Below are 22,438 nucleotides of genomic sequence, written 5' to 3' on the forward strand. Positions count from 1 at the left end.
TCAAACCACCAGAAGTTAGGAGAGAGGCATGGAACAGATTTTCTCTCACAGACCTCAGAAAGCAACAGCCCTAACATCTTGAATTCGACTTTCTGGCTTCTTCTTCTTTTTTTTTTAAACATTTTTTTAGTTATAGACGGACACAGTACTTTATTTATTTTTATGTGGTGCTGAGTCTAGAACCCAGTGCCTCTGCATGCTAGGCAAGCAATCTACCACTGAGCTACAACACCAGCCCTGACTTTCTGGCTTCTTAAACAGTGGGATAAATTTCTTGTTTAAGCTCTTTGTGGGTCACAGCAGGGCTAGCGAACTAATACACATAAATATATAGCAGGGTTTGGCAAACTTGTTTTTTGTACCAGGAATTGAACGAAGTGGTGTTTTACCACTGAACCACATCCCCAACCCTTTTTAATTCTTTCTTTAGAGACAGGTTCTTGCTAAGTTGCTCAGGGCCTCACCAAGTTGCTGAGACTGGCTTCAAACCTGCAGTCCTCCTGCCTCAGCCTCCCAAATCGCTGGGACTACAGACATACGCCACTGCACCCAGGTGGCAATCATTTTTGTAAAGAGTTAAATAAGAAATATTTCAGGTTTTGCAGGTCACATACAGCCTTTGTGACATATATTTTTGTCTCCTCCTCCTCCTCCTCCCCCTCCTCTTTCTCTTCTTCCCATTAAAAATATAAACAACATTTTTAGTTTGTAAGCCATACAAAAACATATTGTCAGCCAGATTTGGCCCAAGATTGTGGACCCTTATATATAGTATCATACTAAGCATATCTTTTTGCAAATTGATGATTTTACTCCATCTTTGTTACTGAGTCCTTCCCCCCAGGGAACTATAATGCTTCTACTTCATTTAACTACGCAGTAACATTTTTGCTGTAGAAGAAAACAAGATTTACTTGTCCACCATTTTACTAATGGGAAATTATTTTTCAGTATTCCCCTAACAAATAATCCCTTCCATACTCCTCAGTTTTCAATGCAGCATTCCCAAGCATAGTATGATACTAAGTATGTTTTAACTGCAAGCAATATATATTATTATTTTAAATATTAATATATTACTATCGTGCTCATATTCTTTTTAATAATATATTTCACATATTGATATATGTAAATGTAGTTCTTTGAATTTTGTCTGCTGTATAGTATTTTAATTGCACACATAAATGACAATTCATCTATCAATTACCTTAAGGAGAGGAGGAAGTTCATTCATCAGTCTTTCAATAAACAATGATGGCACGCCCACCACACACCAGGCACTGTTCTAAGTGATGGGCTAGCAGAGAAAAACACATTCTGTCTCAAGGGTCTTATATTCTAGTGGGGAGACAGACAATAGGCAAAAAAATACATACTATATCAAGCAGTGGTAAAGGTTGTGGAAAAATTAATAAAGGAAGAAAATTTATTTTTGAAACAGCAAGTTATTTTCCATAGATTGGTAGGGAAGGTTTCTCAGATATGGTGAATTTTATGCAGAGACTTAGTGAAATGAGGAAAGGAACTGAGTAGAACTGTCGGCAAAGCATCCTACCCAAAGGGGAAAGTATGTACAGAGGTGACATTTTCATACAATCTTTGTCCAGTTTTGTTGTCAAGATTCCACTGGCATGACAAATTATGTGAAAGCTTTTCCTTGTTTATTTTTTTAAGGTAAAAGTTACATAGGAACTAAACTTTATTCTAAAAAATTTTTACAGACTGCATTTTGTGTCATTGTGCACAAATGGGGTAAAACTTTTTGTTTCTCTGGTTGTACATAATGTAGATTCACACCATTCTTGTAATCACACATGTAGGTAGGGTAATGATGTCTGTCTCATTCCACCATCTTTCCTTTACCCGCCCCCTACCCCTCTCATTTCCCTCTACACAATCCAAAGTTCCTCCCTTCTTTTATACCCAACCACCACCCCCATTATGTATCATCATCCACTTATCAGTGAAAACATTCAGTCTTTGATTTGGGATTGGCTTATTTCATGTAGCATGATATTCTCCAACTCCATCCATTTACCTGCAAATGCCATAATTTTATTCTTCTTTATGGCTAAATAATATTCCATTGTTTATACATACCACATTTTCTTTATCCATTCATCTATTGAAGGGCATCTAGATTGGCTCCACAACCTAGTTTTTGTGAATTGAACTGCTATAAACATTGATGTGCTGTGTCACTGTAGCATGCTAATTTTAAGTCCATTGGGTATAAACCTAGGAGTGGGATACCTAGGTCAAGAAGTGGGTCCATTCCAAGTCTTCTGAGGATTCTCCACACTGCTTTCCAGAGTGGCTGCACCAATTTGCAACCCCACCAGCAATGTATGAGTGTACCTTTTCCCCCACATCCACGCCAACACCCATTATTGCTTGTGTTCTTGATAATAGCCATTCTAATTGGAGTGAGATGAAATCTTAGGATGGTTTTATTTTGCATTTCTCTTATTACTAGAATGTTGAACACTTTTTCATATATTTGTTGATCATCTTTATACCTTCTTCTGTAAAATGTCTGTCCAGTTTCTTGGCCCACTTATTGATTGGGTTCTTTGTATTTTTGGTGTAAAGTTTTTAAAGTTCTTTATAAATTTTGGAGATTAGTAATAAAATTTCATTTTATTGCAGATGGTTTTCCAGTTTTCCCAGCACCATTTGTTGAAGAGGCTATCTTTTGTCCATTGTATGTTTTTGGCTCCTTTGTCTAGTATGAGGTAACTGTATTTATGTGGGTTTGTCTCTGTGTCTTCTATTCTGTACCACTGGTCTGCCTATTTTGCTGCCAATATTGTGCCGTTTTTGTTACTATTGCTCTGTAGTATAGTTTAAGGTCTGGTGTTGTGATACCTCCTGATTCACACTTCCTGCTTAGGATTGTTTTGGCTATTCAAGGTCTCTTATTCTTCCAGATGAAGTTTATGATTGCTTTCTCTATTTCTATGAGGAACGTCATTAAGATTTTAATTGGAATTGCACTGAATCTGTATAGTGCCTTTGGTACTATGGTCGTTTTGACAATATTAATTGTACAAGAACATGGGAGATCTTTCCATCTTCTAAGGTTTTCTTTAATTACTTTCTTTAGTGTTCTGTGGTTCTCATTGTAGAGGTCTTTCACCTCTTTTGTTAGATTGATTCCCAAGTATTTTAGTTTTTTGAGGCTATTGTGAATGGGGTAGTTTTCCTAATTTCTCTTTCAAAGGATTCATTACTTATGGATAGAAATGCATTAGATTTATGAATGTTGATTTTATTTCATGCTACTTTGCTGAATTCATTTATTAGTTCTAGAAGTTTTCTTGTGGAATTTTTTTGATCCCCTAAATATAGAATCATGCCGTCAGCAAATACTGATAGCTTGAGTTATTCTTTTCCTAATCATATCCCTTTAATTTCGTTGGTCTGTCTGATTGCTCTAGATAGAGTTTCAAGGATGATGTTGAATAGAAGTGGTGTTGAATAGAAGTATTATTTTTTGTCCCTGTCTTGTTCCAGTTTTTAGAGGGAATGCTTTCAGTTTTTCTCCATTTAGAATGATATTGGCCATGGGCTTAGCATAGATGGCCTTTACAATGTTGAGGTATGTTCCTCCTATCCCTATTTTTTCTAGTGTTTTGAGCATGAAGGGGTGCTGTATTTTATCAAACTCTTTCTTGACACCCATTGAAATAATCTTATGATTCTTAACTTTAAGTCTATGGAAGTGATGAAATATGTTTATTGATTTCCAGATGTTGAAGCAACCTTGCTTCTCTGAGGTAAACTCCACTCGATCATGGTACATATCTTTTAATTATGTTTTTGTATGCGATTTGCCAGAATTTTGTTAAGGATTTTTACATCTATGTTCATCAGGGATATTGGTCTAAAGTTTTCTTTCCTTGATGCATTTTTGTTTGGTTTTGGTATCAGAGTGATACTAGCTTCATAGAATGAGTTTGGAAGGGTTCCCTCCTTTTCTATTTCATGGAATACTTTGAGGAGTATTTGAATGAGCTCTTCCTTGAAGGCTGAGAGTCCATCTGGTCCTGGGCTTTACTTGGTTGGTAGGCTTTTGATGGCTTCTTCCATTTCAGTGTTAGAAATTGATCTGTTTAAATTGCATATGTCCTCCTGATTCAGTTTGGGAGGATCATATGTCTCCAAAAATTTGTCAATGTCTTCAATATTTTCTATTTTGTTGGAGTATAGAATTTCAAATGGTGTCTGTCATGATATTTTCTTTTTCATCATGAATTTTAGTAATTTTAGTTTTCCCTCTCCTTCTCTTTGTTAGTGTGGTTAAGGGTTTGTCTATTTTGTTTACTTTTTCAAAGAACAAACTTTTCATTTTGTCAATTTTTTGAATTCTTTCTTTTGTTTCAATTTCATTGATTTCAGCTCTGTTGATCTGTTCTTCTTTTTCTAGGACTTTGAGATGTAATGTTAGGTCATTTAGTTGTTGACTTTTTATTTTTTTAATGTATCAGCTCAATGGATTGAACTTTCCTCTTAGTACTGCTTTCATTGTGTCCCAGAGATTTTGATGTTGTATCATTCTCCTTTACCTCTGAAAATTTTTTTATGTCTTCCCTAATGTCTTGTGTTATCTATGCATCATTCAGTAGCATATTATTTAGTCTCCAGGTGTTGGAGTAGTTTCCATTTTGTATTTTATCATTGATTTCTAATTTCATTCCATTATGATCTGATAGAATATACAATGTAGTATCTCTATTTTTTGTATTTACTAATGACTGCTTTGCGGCATAATATATGGTCTATTTTAGTGAAGGATGCATGAGCTGCTGAGAAGAAAGTATATTTGCTTGATGATGGATGGAATACTCCATATGTGTCAGTTAAGTCTAAATCATTGATTGTATCATTTAATTCTATAGTTTCTTTGTTCAGTTTTTGTTTGGAGGATCTATTCAGTGGTGAGAGTAGTGTGTTCAAGTCACCCAGTATTATTTTTTGTGGTCTATTTGTTCCCTGGATTTGAGAAGGATTTGTTTTATGTACATGGATGTGCCATTGTTTGGAGTATAAATATTTGAAATTGTTATGTCTTGCTGGTTTATGGTTCTTTTAAGCACTATGAAATGTTCTTCTTTATCCCTTCTGACTAATTTAGGCTTGAAGTTCACTTTATATGAGGATGGAGACCCCCACTCTTTTCTGAGTCCATGTGCATGGTATATTTTTCCCCACCCTTTCACCTTTAGTCTGTAGATGTCTTTTTCTATGAGATGAGTCTCTTGAAGGAAGTATATTGTTGGATCTTTCTTTTTAATCCATTCTGCCAGTCTATGTCTTTTGATTGATGAGTTTAGGCCATTAACATTCAGGGTTATTATTGAGATATGATTTGTATTCCCAGTCATTTGGGCTTAATTTTGGTTTTTAACTTGACTTGGTTTCTCCTTTGATTGGCTTTTCCTTCTGGGTAGTTCCTCCCTTTGCTGACTTGCATTGTTGTTTTCACTTCCTCCTCATGAAATATTTTGCTGAGACTGTTCTGTAGGGCTGGCTTTCTATTTGTAAATTCTTTTAACTTTTGTTTATCATGGAAGGATTTTATTTCATCATCAATCTGAAGGTTAGTTTTGCTGGGTATAAGATTCTTGGTTGGCATCCATGTTCTTTCAGAATTTGAAATATGTTCTTCCAGGCCATTTTAACATTTAGGGTCTGGGCTGAGAAATCTGCTGATATCCGTATTGGTTTCCCATTATACATAATTTGACACTTTTCTCTTGTAGTCTTTAAAATCCTATCTTTATTTTGTATGTTAGTCATGTTCATTATAATGTGCCTTGGTGTGAATCTGTTGTAATTTTGTGCACCTGGTGTTTTGTAAGTCTCTTGTATTTGATCTTCCATCTCATTCTTCAGGTTTGCAAAATTTTCTGGTATTTTTTCATTGAACAGGTTGTTCATTACTTTGGTTTGTGTCTCTGTACCTTCCTCAATTCCAATAATTCTTAAATTTGCTCTTTTCATGATATCCCATAATTCTTGGAGATTCTGTTCATGATTTCTTACCATCTTCTGAGTTTGGTCAACTTTATTTTCAAAATTGTCTTCATTGAATATTTTGAATATTGTCTTCATTGTCTGAGATTCTGTCTTCCAAGTGATCTATTCTGTTGGTGGTGCTTTGTATTCATTTTTTAATTTGGTTTATTGTTTCCTTCCTCTCAAGGATTTCCATTTGGGTTTTTTTTTTTTTCAGAATCTCTGTCTCTTTATTGAAATGCTCTTTTGCTTCCTACATTTGCTCTTTTAACTGTTTATTGGAGTGATCATACATTGCCTGCTTTTGCTCTCTTATCTCATTGTTTGCTTCTCAGATCATTTTAATTATGTACATTCTGAACTCCTTTTCTGACATTTCTACTGCCATGCTATCATTGAATTCTATTAAAATAGCATCTTGGTTTGTCTGGGACACTTTCTTCCCCTGTTTTTTCATGTTGTTCCTGTATCTTCCCCTCTAGCAATGAGGATCTGAGGTACTGCAATTTTCCCCCTGTAGGCTTATTGTGACCCTGCAGGTTTTTAACACCTCTCGTCTAGGGGGGAGATCAATATTAGCAGCACCCAATACAAACAATAAGCAGCCCTAAACCAGATAGTCCTATGAAGAGGTTAATAGTATTTTGATAAACAGAGATGATGAGTTCCATTATTACCTACAGTGTAGCCAATAGGCTTGCAATGAGGTGTACAATTTCTGTTGGTGGACAAAGAGGATGGGGAGGGGTGTAGGATGTAATTGTTAATGGGATAAGAAGTGATTTATAGAGGTACTAGATCATGGGAAGAGTGAGAATGGGATCAAAAGAAGTTGGTTGTTAGCATGAGAAAAGGGAGAAAGAAACTCTGAGGAAACAGAAAAATAAAAGAAAAATAGAGTGAGAAAAAAAATAAATAAATTAAAAATTAAAAATTAAAAACAATCTATGGCATGACAGTTATTTACTATTCAAACCTCTTAGTCTTCAGTATCCTGATGCAAGAGAGGTACCTGACAAAGAGCTTCCAGTCTCCAGCAGGCATCTTAGGATGGGAATTGCCCCACCTAAAGATGGTAGCTTCCCCTTTGTGGATAATCCAAGATGGCCATAGCAGCTTCTGAACATGTTGGTAGATGGGGAGCAACAGTGTGGGGTCCAGGGCATGGGCACCCAGTCCACATGGGGTGCGGTTAGACTGGGGTCAGGAAGAGGTACACGGTCTTCTCCTTGTTTATTTCTTTGGAAAGATGACATACAGATTTATAAATGAATTCTCTGTTCTGAAATATTTACTGGAAATCTATATATACATATATACATTGTCTCCTCCCAAATACCAAGTAGTAGAATTGCTGGGTCATATTATAGTTCCATTCGTAGTCTTTTGAGGAGTGGAGGCTCCATTAGTGATTTCCATGTTGAATTAATTTACAGTCCCACCAACAATGTGTAAGTGTTGCTATCTCCCCACATCCTTGCCAACATTTATTGATCAAATTTTGCTATGTGCATATATGAATATATCATGATGAATCCCACTTCTATGTATAATTGTAATGCACCTATTAGAAAATAAACAGAAGGGAGACCAGTAGAGTAGAGGAAGGGGAATAGGGAAAGGAGGAGGAGAAGGGGAAGGGGAAGTACTGGAAAATGAAATAGGGAAAATTATGTGCATGTATGAATATATCACAATGAACCCCACTATTATGTATAATTATAATGCACTAATGAAAACATTAAAAAATAACAAAAAATTCCATACCATGATTTTTTTTTTAAAAAAGCTTCCAGAGTGGAAAGCAGCCAACACCTTGATTTTAGCCCTGTGAGACCCATGTGTGATTTCTCACCCACAGAACACTACAATAGTATATGTTGCTTTAAGCCATTAAGTTTGTGTTAATTTGTTATGGAAGCAATATAAAGCTAATGCATAATCTAAAATGGTGGAATGAGACAGACAGCATTACCCTATGTACATGTATGATTACATGTACATGTATGAATCTACATCATACACAACCATAAAAACAAAAATATGTACCCCATTTGTGTACAATGAATCAAAATGTGGCCTGTAAAAATAAAAAAATAATTAAAAAAGAAATCATTAAGTTAAAAAAATGAGAAAACTAATGTGGTTATGGTGTACAATTCTTTTTAAGCACTGTTGGATTCAATTGGACAGCATTTTCTTGAGGATTTTTGTACATAAGTTCATGAGAGATATTGGTCTGTAGTTTTTTTGTACTGCACTTTTCTGGTTTTAGTATCAGAGTACTACTGGTCTCATTAAATGAGTTATAAGGCATTCCCTTTTCTATTTTTCTGGGAGAGATTATATAAAATTGGCATTCTTTGAAAGGTAGAATTCTTCAGTGAAAACATCTGGCCAAGAAGATTTCTTTTGGGGGGAACTTTTTAATTACAAATTCCATTTTCTTAATTGTCGTAGGACCATTCAGATGATCTATTTCATTTTGGTTGAATTTGGGTAATGGTTTCTGAGGAATTGGTCCATTTCATTCAAGGTTTTGAATTTATATGCATTAAGTTGTTTGAATTATTTCCTTATTTGTTCCTACTAATTAGTCCTTGTGATAACCAATTTCATTCCTACAGTTGGTGATTGTGTCTTTTCTCTTTTTCAATTTGTCATTCTTGCTAGAAATTTGTCAATTTCGTTGATCTCTCAGAGGAATAACTCTTTGTTTCACTGATTTTTCTCTATTTTGTTTTCAATTTCATTTAGTTATGCTCTTATCTTTATAGTCTTTCTGCTTACTTTAGTTTTATTTTACTCTTATTTTTCCTGTTTCTGCAAGTAGGAACTTACATTATTGATTGGGGACCTTTCCTCCTTTCTAATGTAAGCATTTGGTGCTATAAATTTCTGTCTTGGCAATGCTTTGGCTATGTTGCACCATTTTGTGTTTTTATTTAGTTTTATGTATTTTATATTTCATTACAGATTTTCTCTTTGATTCATGTGTTTTTTCAAATGCTTTGTTTAATTTTCTTGTTACCTTTGTTACTGATTTTTACTGTGACTCCATTATGATCAGTTACACTGTATTATTATAATTTTAAGCATTTGTTGAGATTTGCTTTATGACACAAACTATGGTTTATCTTGGTGAATATTTCACAGACACTTGAAAAGAATGTGTGTTCTAATATTTTTGAGTGGAGTGTTGTATTAAATCCTGTTGGTTGATGGTTATTGAGTTCTTCTATCTGTGCTGATTTTCATTCACTTGAAATTGTTGAGAGAGGCTTTTGAAGTGTTCAACTACAGTTTTTGCTTTTTCTGTTTTTCTATTAAATTCTATCAATTTTTGCTTCACGCACTGTGGTAAATATCCCTTGTTTATGCCTAGTGTTGGTTATTTGTTCATGTCTTTGTTATTTCTTACTCTGTCTTTTTAAAGATCTGTAAATGTTATTTGTATTTTCAAAAAACCATCTTTTGATTTTGCTACTCTATATTTTTCTATTTTACTAATTTTTGGCTTTACTTTTATCTTTTCCTGTTTATAATTCTTACTTATTTTAATGAGATCAGTTTTCAGAATTTTTCTTAATATATGCATTTAATGGTTTTCTTTTACTTTACATACTGCTTCATGTGCATATCACAAGTTTTGACATAATATTTCAGTTACCATTCAGTTTCAAATATTTTCTAATTTTCATTATGATGTCTTCATTGACCAAGTTACTATGAACATTATTTATTAATATTCCAAACTGTTTTAATCATGCTTATAGTTATGTTTCTATTTATGATTCTTAAGCTAATTACATTACAGACAGCAAACTCACATCCCCACGAATTGTTACTTCTTCACTATCTTCTGTCACTCCTAATGGAGTTACAGTTAAACCACTGCATAATCAATCGTTTTTTAACTCTTTCATCAAGACATTTATTAAATGCCAACTACACATGGCCAAGCCATGTATGAGCTATTAAAGATTTAAATGCCTGACTAAAACTAGGAAAACTGTCGTCCCCTATTCACATTCACAGAAGAGCTACTGCTAAAGAGTTGGGACAGTCCTATGGACTGCAAAGGAAGGGATAAAAATTCCTGAACTGGAATGGAAACAGGGATGAGGGCACTGAGCCAAGCCTTCGAGGCAGTGACCTTATAGACTATTCTTCTGGGTGTCCAAGCTCTTTTGCTCTGAAGACAGATAGGAAACAAAGGCTCTCTTCTGTCTGGGATGAGACATCCAGGTGATGGAAAAGAAAACCAGAGAGAGGTTGAGGAAAGGGACAGGAATTGTTTTTTATTGACATGGAAGTGGCCTCTGCAGTGAAGCCCCTTTGGGTTTAAGAGCATTTTTCTGTTTCCTTTCTTTTTCCTGCAACTTCTGCCATCTGAGCTGCCATGCCTGTATTCCAGCATCCATTTCCTGTGACAACAGTACAACTGTCTTGCAAACTTTCCCCTTTGAGTTTTTCTTCAAAGTTGGCCTTTCACTGGGGGAGTAGGGTGGCCATCTGCATAAGACCAGTCTGGGAACTCCCTGAGAGGCCTATAGCCAGAAGGGTTGGCAGCCAGGCCCTGTTATAGTCTCCACTGGCTGTCAGCCTGACTCAACACACTACAGATCAGTTTCTGGACATCTATGGAAAGCAGACTTCCCAAAGCAGCCATAGCTGTGGTGAAGGAGTTGGAAGTAGGCCTGGTCTTAGAGGCAACATGCATGGTAACAAACCTTTGAGCCATTCAAAACACCACAATCTCAAACCTATATCCAATCAGTCATCAGACATAACTCTCAAATCTGGACCTTACACTTCAACCCACCTGACATTGGCTCAGTTGCATCCCTAGAATCCTTTATCATACTTTCTTCTTCCATCATCTGCTTTGTCTTGGCTTTCCTGGGACCAGCCTCATCCCTAATCTGATCCATGTTCCTTATTGCCACCAGAATTATCTTTCCAACAGACAAATCTAATCCTATTGTTTCCTTGCTTAATAGACTCTGAAAGGTGCTATTCTTTCCAGAACAAAGTGAAATTTCTCAAGCATGATCTTGGAGTTTTCATACCAGTACTCATGTTCTATCTTTATCATCTGCCTCCAGGCCCACAGAAATCCAAGCTCCTTCACCTTCCAGAGAAGATATTATATCTTGCTTTTGTAATTGGCAATATATGTTCTCTGGCCTTGTGTCTTTTGAACTTGTGTTGGGTAGGGTTGATCTGAGGTTGTTATTGGGAACCTGGGTTGAGGGGATACATTTCCAGAGAGAATTTCATTTATTTTTGCTATGTGCAGCAGATTGGGAGTACCAACTTAGGGCCATCTTATGCTAATTTTTCAGCTTAGACTTTCTTGGATAACATGGAACTGTAAAGGTGATCTCTAATCTTACACTGGAGCAGGCTGATGGCTATAAATTCCTAGGGAAGCCTTTTCTTGCTTTTTCTTACCAGAGCTCAGATAGTGACAGCTTTGTTTGTTGTATCCTTTTACCAACAAATAGACTGTTTTCTTTTTTAAAAATATTTTCCCTTTTTTTCATTTATTTATATGTGGTGCTGAGAATAAAACCCAGGGCCTCATGCATGTTAGGCAAGCGCTTTACCACTAAGCCACAACTCCAGCCCTAGATGGGCTGTATTCTAGTCCACTTTTTCATCAAGAGAGTAACCTTTCAAGGGTCTGGCTTTATGTTCTGACTCTCTGTCTTCTGTGGGGTCAAGGCCATAACTCCTTTCCTATGAGGTCATTATTTCAGTTGATTTCTTACTGATCCCCATCCCTTCCAAGACCACTTTAGTATCAGAGTCAGATGACCACTCTGGTTTACAGTTTTTCCTTTTTTGCAACAACTTTGTCAAGATGTTTTTCACATAGCATACCAATCACACATTTAAAGTGTCTAAGTAAATGTTTTTCAGTGTAATCACAGAATTGTGTAACCATTATCATAATCAACTTTAGAACACTTTCATCACCTCAAAAATAAATTCTGTACCCTTTAACTACCAATCCTCTATTCCCCATAGCCCACAACTCCAGACCTAGAAACCACTAATCTACTTTCTGTTTTGTCTCTGTAGAGTTACTTATTCTAGAAGTCTAACATAACATGTGGTCATTTGTGACTGGATTCTTTCACTTAACACAATACTTTTAAAGTTCATCCATGTTGTAGCTTGTATCAGCACTTATTTCCTTTTTACAGCTCAATAATATTCCACTATATGATTATAACACATTTTGTTTATCCATTTATAACTTGATGACCATATGATTTGTTTCCACTTTTCACTCTTCTGAATAGAGCTACTGTGAACAGTTTTGTAGAATTTTTGTGGGGGAATATATTTTCATTTCTCTTGGATAAATGCCTAGGAGAGAAATTGCTATGTAAAATGGTAAATCTATGTTTAACATATTGGTAACTGCCACTGTTTTCAAAAGTGGTTGTATCATTTTGCATCACAATCAGCAGTGTATGAGGGATACAATTTCTCCATATCCCCAACACCTGGTATTTTTCATTTTAAAAAACTATACCAGTTCATTTGAGTGTGAAGTTGTGTACCATTGTGGTTTGGATTTGCATTTCCCTGATAATTGATAATATTAAGTATGTGTTTATTGACCACTTATATATCTTCTTTGGAAAAATGTCCATTCAGGTCCCTTGCCCATTTTTAAATTCACTTATTTTTCTTTTATTGTTGAATTGTAATTGTTCTTTATATATTCTTGATTTAGGCATTCTTTGGATATTGCTTGAAAATATTGCATTTTATTCTGTGTATTTTTTTTTCACTTTCTTGGTTGTGTCATTTGAGGCGAAAAAAGATTTTAAATTTTGATGAAGTCCAATCATCTATTATTTTCTTTGGTTTCTTTTTTTGTTGTTGTTTTTTTAAATACATGACAGTAGACTATATTTTGACATATTATACATATATGGAGTACAACTTCCCATTCTTCTGGTTTTATATGATGTGGAATTGCATTGGTCATGTATTCATATATGCACATAGATGAACATAGGAAAGTTAATGTCTGATTCATTCTATTAACTTTTCTACTCCCAATCCCCCTCCCTTCCCTTCATTCCCCTTTGTCTAATCCAAAGTACTTCTATTTTTCCCTAACCGCCCCCCTTACTGTGAGTTAGCATCTGTATGTCAGAGAGAACATTCAGTCTTTGGTTTTGGAGATTGGCTTATTTCACTTAGCATGATAGTCTCCAATTCCATTTATTTACTGGCAAGTGCCATAATTTCATTTCTCTTTATGGCAGAGTAATATTTCATTGTGTATATATACAACATTTTCTTTATTCATTCTTCTGTTGAAGGGCACCTAGGCTGGTTCCATAGTTTAGCTGTTGTGAATTGAGCTGCTATAAACACTGATGTGGCAGCATCACTATAGTATGCTCTTAATTTGAACTTATTAGCTCTAATAGTTTTTTAAATAAATTCCTTAGAACTTTCTATATATAAGATCATGTCATCTATGAATAGAGATAGCTTTACTTCTTCCTTTGCAATCTGGATGCTTTTTGCTTTTTTTTTTTTTTTTGCCTACATAATCAGATCAGAATCTCCAGTAGATTGTTGAATAGAATATAGATGTGGCAAGAATGGGCACCATTTTATTGTTCCTGATCTTAGAGGGAAAACATTCAGTCTTTTACCATTAAGCTGTGGGATTTTGTGTTAATTTTTGGTTGTTGTTTGTTTTTTGAAGATGCCCTTCTATTCCTGGCTCATTATGTGATTTTATCATTGGATTTTATTGGCTGCTTTTCCCCAGTCTATTGAGATAATCATGTGGTTTTGACTTTTATCTCATTGACATGGTGCATTATATTAATTGATTTTAGGATGGTAAATCACCCTTACATTTCTAGGATAAACCCCATTTGGTCATGGTATATAATACTTTTTATGTATTGCTGTATCTGTCTTGTTAAGTTTGTTTGGATACGCATCAGATACTTTACTTGAGAAAATAAACCTTGTGTCTTTAAGCTACTGCTCATTGTTTTCTGTTTCTTATCACTGAACTTATCCTACCTCATGTAATGTATGTTACTTACCTCCCTGAGTATCTGCAGCTTTATTTTAAAAAATGGTTAATCTTAGAGACAAGATCCAGGATACTTTTTTTTTTCTTTTTTTTTTTTTCAGGATACTTTTTTGTTCTTTATAGTTCCTCAATAGAATCCTTAGTGGTGGAACTTAGGAGAATCCTGATCCTTTCTATCCATTATGCTACAGTTTTGCTAGTAGTATCAACTGTTTACAACCAAAATTTGAAATAATCTTTGGCCTAGAAGAGTATACTTCACACTGGGCTATCCTGCCATCCTCCCTCTTTCAAGTCTTCACTTTCAACTTTCATGACTAGATCCTGGTTTAGCTTAGACCACTCCTGGAATGTATCCTGAATATTGATGATCTAGGACTGAGATTGTTTCAGGCCCAGTTAAAGTGCAAAATGACAGACTCAACATCCTGTGTTTAAAACAAGCTGAGTAATCTTGAGCAAGTTACTTCAACTATCTAAGCTTGTTTCCTCATTAGTAAAATGTTATCATAGGTCATCATAGGATTGTTGTGAGAATTCAACTGTAATTAAGCGTAGGTTTCTATTACACAGTAGGTGCTCAATAAACCATAGTCAATTATAATAGTAATTGTAATAGTAATAATAGTACCTGGACCTGCTCTAATTTTCCACCAGTTTCCAGATGGGTGAAGGTAGCAGGATTCACCAGAGGATATTCTTCTACACTCAAAGTATCTCCTATTTGACAATGATGACAATAAGGAAAACACTTCTACTTCCAAGGATACTGAGTGCCATTATATACCTAGTTTTTCAGTACTCAGTGTTTAAAATAAAGCATACTTACCTTAGGTGAATGTTAATTTTCATTATAACACAACTTTCAAAAAGAAAAGGGTAACTTATAAAGAAGGTGGGAGGTAATAACTGCTTGAACATCAAATGCTTTCTACAGCACCAGATTTTTATTAATTAAATGCAAATTGTGCAAAAATATCACGTGGATTAATTTCCTTTTGATACAGAAGTTTAATAATTAAAGGACAGAGTCTTTGCAACATCTTTTTGTTGTTCTGCCAAAACCTAAACATTTGCAAAGTGGCATGGTGTACCTGGATTCCCTAAACCACATCAGTCCCACCCATTATTAATCTAGCCCTTTAGAAACTACTGTATCTTTTTGTTCTCTTCCAAAAATGTTAAAATTATCAAAACACAAAAGTGAGAAATAAATATACTTGATAAAGTACTTTGAAACCCTAATGTAAAAAATTTCTTAGTTATGACTACTGCTAAGTTTATTAAGCACTTTCTATGTGGCAAGTATAATGTTAAGCAGTTTGAATCCATTTCAATTAATCCTGCTATGGTTACCTCTACTTTCACAATGAAGAAACTGAGATTTAGAGATACTAGGAAAAATTGTAAAAGCCAGGTTAGTGAAACCTCCATTCTTAACCACTAGAGCCCCTACTAAATATGGTGATTGTTTAAGTTTAATAAAGAAGTCATTTTTAATGCTTTAAAGCAGAAAGGTCAACTGAGACAAATTTTCATCCATGAAAATTTCCTTGATCTTAGTCTGGTGTTCTCCATTAAGCCATACAGTTGGGAGCATCTGCCTTGATGCTCTCCATACCTCTGTTCTTAAATTCTCCCCAATTTCTCTGAATCCTCCTCCACTCTCTACCTCCCATTAACTATTTCAAATAAATGAATGATAAATTTGCCAATTTACTGAATCACTTAATATTTATCTTATTTGATCATTTACAAAATTTAGAGCAATTCAAATTGGCTAGGATGGTTTTAACGGCTTTTAGAAATTTTGTGTAGTTTAGATTACTGGCAAAAAAAATTCATTGAGTCTAGTTTTAGTTTTTCTGCAGCTATTTTGTCACTGCCTTTCATCCCAGATAGCTAAAGTTTAATGTATTCTATATTTTTCAATAGTTTGGATATATGACCTTTTAAGTGGAGAACTATTTGTGTATTTCAAATTACGAATGCTGAATATGTCTCAAATATCAAGGATTTCAGAACCAAAGTAGAGGGGTATTCTCCTCCAACTTATTTAAAATTCACTTCTTAGCATTTTGTAATGATTTTCATTCATAAATTTTTAAAAAACTGACTTGGTGAAATGAATATTTCTTGTGCATTTGAGGCAGTGTCAAGAACTGGAAAGTGAGAGTTTACTCTATCTGTAATATAACAATTTAGTCTGACATAGTTTCATAGATACCAGTGGAAGACACAAGATTCCTGGGTCAGAAATGGGCAATATATTACTCAAAGAAATAGCAGTAGCTAGACTATTAGCAGATCTATGCAAGTTCCCTGAGCAAATTCCCAAAGGGTAATGGGAAGAGGGCCAGGTGATAACTATACACACAGTGGGTTGCATTACAGGAGAACTCTGAAATTAGGGAATCCAAATGATTTAAAATAGAAAGGAAGCATTTCTGCCCTTTGTTTATGGGGAGACATGTTCATTATAATAGTAACTTTGAAATAATAGTCCAGAACAAAGAACAGTTTTGTCTTGTTTATAAGATGTACGGAAACAAAGACCCATGGAAAATGGCCTCCCAATGGGCAGTTGAAAACTGCCCGAAGTTTAAAATGGGAATCATACAAGAAAACAAGGTTCAACTGAGTTGGACTGACAAATCTATTGCAAAAGTGCTGTAGTAAAATGGCTGCAGCAAACCAAAAATGAAACCCAAGCTGAACTATATTAATTAAAATAAAACTTAAAAAATATATCCAATGGCTGGTGAACAGACTCATTCAACATAAATTACTACAAGTTTGCTAGGTAAACAGAAATAATTTTTGGTGAATCAATAATATTGTAATTGGCAACTTATCATGTTGATCATTGTTTTGGTTCTTTTTCTTTTTTTTGAAACCATTGATCCGCATCCGCAGCCCTATTTTATTTTTTATTTTGAGTCTCGCTAAGTTGCTTAGGGCCTTACTAAGTTGCTGAGGCTGGTTTTGAACTTGTGATCCTCCTGCCTCTGTCTCTTGAGTCACTGGGATTACAGGTGTGTGCCACTGTGCCTGATTTGGTCCGTTTTTTGTTGCTATAACTGAACACTTGATATTGGCATATTTATATAGAGTAAGTTTGTTATCTCATGGTTTGGGGAGCTAGGAAGTCCAGGAGCATGGCGCCAGTATGTGTTCATCATCTGGTGAAAGCCTTTTTGGTGCATCGTAACTTGGCAGAAGGTATCATGTGATGAGACAGAGAAAGCATGCCAGGGAAAGTTTGCTTTTACCTCAGAGCCACTCCCATGATAATCTACTAATGTTTAAGTGGATTAATCCATTAAGAAGGGCAGAACCCTCACCACTCAATCACCTCCCAAAGGCCCACCTCTCAACATTGGAGATCAAGTTTCCAACACATGAAATATGTGGGACACATTCATGCCATAGAAGCTATTCTGCAGGTTGAATCAATTTTTGGCAAATAGATGTTTGTTTGAATTGGCCTGCTTCCTAGGTTCACATCTAGTGTCCTGTTGCCTATTAGATCTCAGTCACAACTAGCTGTAACATAAAGTGCTGAAAATAAAGTTTTCCCCTTCTCCATAAACATCAGTTTTTTAAAAGGAAATGGCAAATTGGCAAAGTGCTCCCAAAGTAACTAATCTACATTGTCAAATTGTTTAGCTCTTGATGGATGCATATTTGGGCACGTGCTAGCTTCCCAAAACCTCACAAATGGGTTACATATGGGTTACAATTTTTCAACCTGATTGGAGTTTCTGATTTGTTGACTTTTCTACCTTGATCCAAAGACCTTATTATTTTATTACTTCATTTCCTATCCAGCTTAGCTCCCTCTGTTTATTATTATATAAATTCTCTTGCTAATTCTGCTATCTCTTTTGTTTCACTCTTGTTTATTCCAAATGGTCAGCACTAGAAAATCTCAAACACTTGCCGGTTTTGTGCTATATCCCTGAAGGTGAGTTTTGTTGGTACACTACCAAATATGTATGTCTATTAATTGATGAACATCAACCCTAAGTGAGCATTTAATAATACCTGCCGATCTTACCAAAAATCTTACATTTCTCTCTTAAAATGGCTTTCCCACTGTCTATAAGGATATTTCACATTTAATTGAAAATTTCTGTCTCCTTTTCCTCTGTAAAAGTGCTGCTTTATGATTTTTGTGGCCTCTACACACTTTTGCCTTCATAAGTCCCTTCCTCCATTAAAAAATACTGGGAACTATGTTTTATCACTGAGCTGGCATACAGATAAATATAATCTAGATTTGATTCATTATTATATATTTATTGCTACTATACTCCTTTTTTCTTCTGATTTCAAAAGAAATTAAAATTAAAACATTTTCATGGCCCCTAAAATTATTATGGGCTCTAGGCAGTCACTGTGACTATGCCTTTTGGATAAGTCAGCCATGTTCCTCAGGACCTCTTCATCTGATGACCTTACTTTTACTGTATTTATAATATAGGTCAGAGTTTCCTCATCTTGCCATGTGGAGCTTGTGAATGAAAACTAGGTAAGAGTTGTAGAATGGGAGTTTCTCTATACAATAGTGTTTCTTAACCTTGGCACTAATAATGTTTGGGATTGAATGATCTTTTGGTATAGGGAAATTTCTGGAATATTGTAAGATATTTAGCAGCACCCCTGGGTTCTCATCTCTAAATACCAGTACCAGTCATGACACAAAATATCTTCATACATTGCCAATTTGGCCCTGGGTAGAAGAACAATTCCTGGTTGAGAATCAGTGCTATACAGGTTTAAGTTGAAGTCCTGGCAATAGGTGTTCTTCACGGAGATAACTCATAAGAGTGAGAAGGGAAGAAGGTATTGTGAACTCCAAATGTGAGAGACTAGCAAAAGAAAAGGAATCATCAGAGAATACTATCTGACTCCTAATCTGGGGCTGACATAAAGGATTTCATTAGAAAGATTCAAATGTCCACTATGTTTCAGTGAGATAACTGAGCAAGGAATTTATAGAGTCATCTACCTGGGCCATTTCAAAAGAGAGAAAATCCTCCACTATCTTTGATGCATTTCTGTCTAAATATAAAGGGCTGACATAAACAACCTCTTATAATTTGCATAAGCACCTGAGATTCTGAGAGAGAGAGATCATTGTCATCATTTTAAATTAGGAACAGATACTACAAAACCATAGAACTTCTTGATTTTTTAAAAATTAAAGGTCAGATCTGTGACTTCTGTGGGTCATATGGAATTGTGCCAATACCACATTCCTTGCTAAATTCTGTATCCTTGTAGGTGTCACTCCCCAAGAAATGTTTTGTACTCCTAACTTCATTTCAGCATCTGCTTCACAGAAGATCCTACCAGCACAGGAGTAGAATTTATTTCCTGTTTCCACAGTAATGGAAAAAAATATAAAATGTACGTAGTTCTCAGTTCCCAAATCATAATCCACACTCTTCTTTCTATATGTGAACCCATGTATATAAATATGTCCATAATCCTGGTCATATACATGTACAAATGCTACATACAGAATACAGATTTTTACTTTAAATGGGTAGTATAGGCACGCTTCCAAAGAGGGGAACTGTAACTCATCATTTATATATTTTCTACTTATGATGTTTTTTTCCTCGCACGAAGAGCATTTAACTTCCCTTCCATTTGAGTCTCCTCATGAGATGAATAAACTCATTGCTGACATTCAAGGAATATTGTGCTTGTGGTGATTGAACCGGACCCTATGGTCCCTCTAAGATCTCAACACCTGTTCATTTGAGTAGGGATAATTCATTAATGGTGCCACAAGCAAGACTATCTGTGTGTGGTCTACTCAGGTATGCCCCTACACACTGTAGTCAGATCTGCAAGCTGGCCAGGGCCATAGCAGTGTGTGTGTCCTCCTAGGTTTTGCATAGCCAAGAAAAATTTCCACTATGTTCCCTTTAAATCCTTGAAATGCTTGGGAAACCCATGCTTACTAATTTTACAGTTGTAAAGTCCAACAAATATGTTAATCAAAGGATGTTCTGCTTGGTAAACTCTCTGCCTTGGATTCCATTGGCATTTGTTAAACTATTCTTTCAACTGTGCGGTAGGCAGAATTCCAAGATGGATCCCATGTTCATACCCTGTATAATGTCCTCCCCTTGAGTGCAGACAGAACTGGTGATGTGGTTATAACCAACAGAATATGATGAAGATGATGGAGTGTTGCTTCTGTGGCTACTTTATGATTTATATAGAAATCTCTGAGCAGACTTGCTGTCCTGATGACCTTGAAGAAGAAAGTTGTCATGAGTTCAACCACAAGGAAATGAATCCTTCCAATAACCTGAGGGAAACTGGAAGCTGATCCTTTCCCAGGTTGAGCCTTTGATGAGAACACAGTCTGGGTGACACCTTTGTTGCAGTCTTGTGACATAAGCTTCTCTGTGACTGGACTCTTACAGATACCGTGAGATAATAAATGAATATTGTTTTAAGATGCTAGATTCATAATAATTTGTTCTATAACAATAGGAAACTAATATAAGCTGTCTATTTTAAATTCTTGCTTTTTTCTCTCCCACCTCAGTGTTTATTGAAGGCTGTAAATCTGTTTTTGTTCATTTCAGAATAAACTTTTAACATTTTTTATGGAAAAGCATAATTTGATACTTTTTTTCAAACTATTGGTAAAAACTGCAAAATATTCAAATGCTTTATGATCATGAAACTGTGTTAGTAAAGTTCAGAAGCTTATTAATCAGAATAAAGTTGGTCTTATTGACCTTTCACACTGACCTTCAGTTTGACCTCTGTTTCCTAAATGTTTCATTTGCATTCAGTCATGAAAAATAAAGCAAAACAAAAAGACCCCCTTCCCCCAAACCCCTAAACAATACAAAACAGACTTTTTGGCTAATGGATGATTTTAGTCCAAGCCATAAAACATTTGGGTAGTACATTTTCACTAAATTGCCTACTAAATTACATTTCTTAAAGGAAGTACAGGACAATTTAAGCATTTCAACCTTTTAAAATGACTGTACCAGTGATTGTTATGTAAGTAGCTGAGTTCCATATTCTAGTGATACAGAGAAGAAAATCGACTGAGAAAGAATTTTTTTTTGTGGTGGTGACTTCATGGTTTATATCCCTGGGGGAAAGGCTAATGTGAGTTATCTTATATACAAATAATTTTCTAGAGTGATCGTTTGGTATATTTATTTGATTATTCTAGATAATGTATAATAAACACATTTCAGTATTTTTACACAACTTGAAGCCTTCTTTATTTATCATTTGAAATGGAAATTACTATCCAAATTTCATTTGAAAGAGTGAGTCTGATCTCTCAGCAAGTAGCACAAAAGGGACATGATGGATAGTGCGTGGCAAACTAAAGAGGTTTGGCATGAATTATAAATGTTCTGTAATATCTTTATACATCTTTAAGAATGAATGTCTGATGGCCTTAGTCTGCCTTTTTTCTTTCTTTCTCTTTTAATAGGAAGTAGATGGCTTACTATCTTCATTTGGAAAAGTATCTCAACATGCCTGTAGTTGTAAAATTCCTGGGAAGTGAGGTATATATATATCAGTTAAAGCATCTATTTTTATAGAATTTGAGATGCATCCTTCCCTATCAAGGGAAGAATATATGCTTAGAAAAATTTTTTAAATGAGGGAAAATTGTAAAACAAAGGAAATATTGCATAAAAAATGGTTTAAAATATAAACTATTTTAGAAAAACTATTAGATTGTAGATGGGAAAAGCTGAGAAGACTTCTAAGATATCAGAGACATTTGAAGATTTTGGAGAAGATTTAGAAAAGAAAATGTATTAAAACAATAGAACATGGTACATATGAGTTTTTAGTTGAAAGAATTATAATTTTATTTAACCTGAGAAGAAATGAACACTTTTTTTAATGGTATGAAGGTAAAAATGTCACCTGTATTCCCTCGCTCACACATACAATGTAGAAATTCCTTCAGAGATCATTTTAGATTTAAAGATATTTTAATAAAAACATGTCATAATGTGTGGATCTCCAAAACTTTTGAACACTTGAGTTTGGAAAATGTCCCCTGCTTAAAAGTCCTGCTTTCCCAACACAGAAGCCAGAAACTCACTTTCCCAGTCTTCCTTGCAGCTACTCTGTAAACATTTGCCTTAGATGCAACCAATGAGGTGAGATTCCAGTTTATAGGAGACAAATATGTGGAAGTGGATGTGGAAGCAGATGTTGTGGAGACTGTTCTCTGAAAAAGGTGATGGCAGAGACAATGGCTTTCAGGGACAAATGATGGCAGGAATTCAGCACCCATTGCCCAATATCAAT

At 35.1% G+C, this 22,438-nt stretch overlaps 1 pseudogene across 1 annotated transcript; it reads right to left on the minus strand.

Moving 5' to 3' along the window:
- Nucleotides 1-10,322: 10,322 nt before the first annotated feature.
- Nucleotides 10,323-10,693, minus strand: LOC306651280 (large ribosomal subunit protein mL52-like; annotated as a pseudogene). The gene has a single exon. The product of its transcript is annotated as a large ribosomal subunit protein mL52-like (transcript).
- Between the last annotated feature and the right edge of the window lie 11,745 nt (nucleotides 10,694-22,438).

The sequence above is a fragment of the Sciurus vulgaris genome, assembly GCF_902686455.1.
Source record: "Sciurus vulgaris genome assembly, chromosome: X".
Lineage (NCBI taxonomy): Eukaryota > Metazoa > Chordata > Mammalia > Rodentia > Sciuridae > Sciurus > Sciurus vulgaris.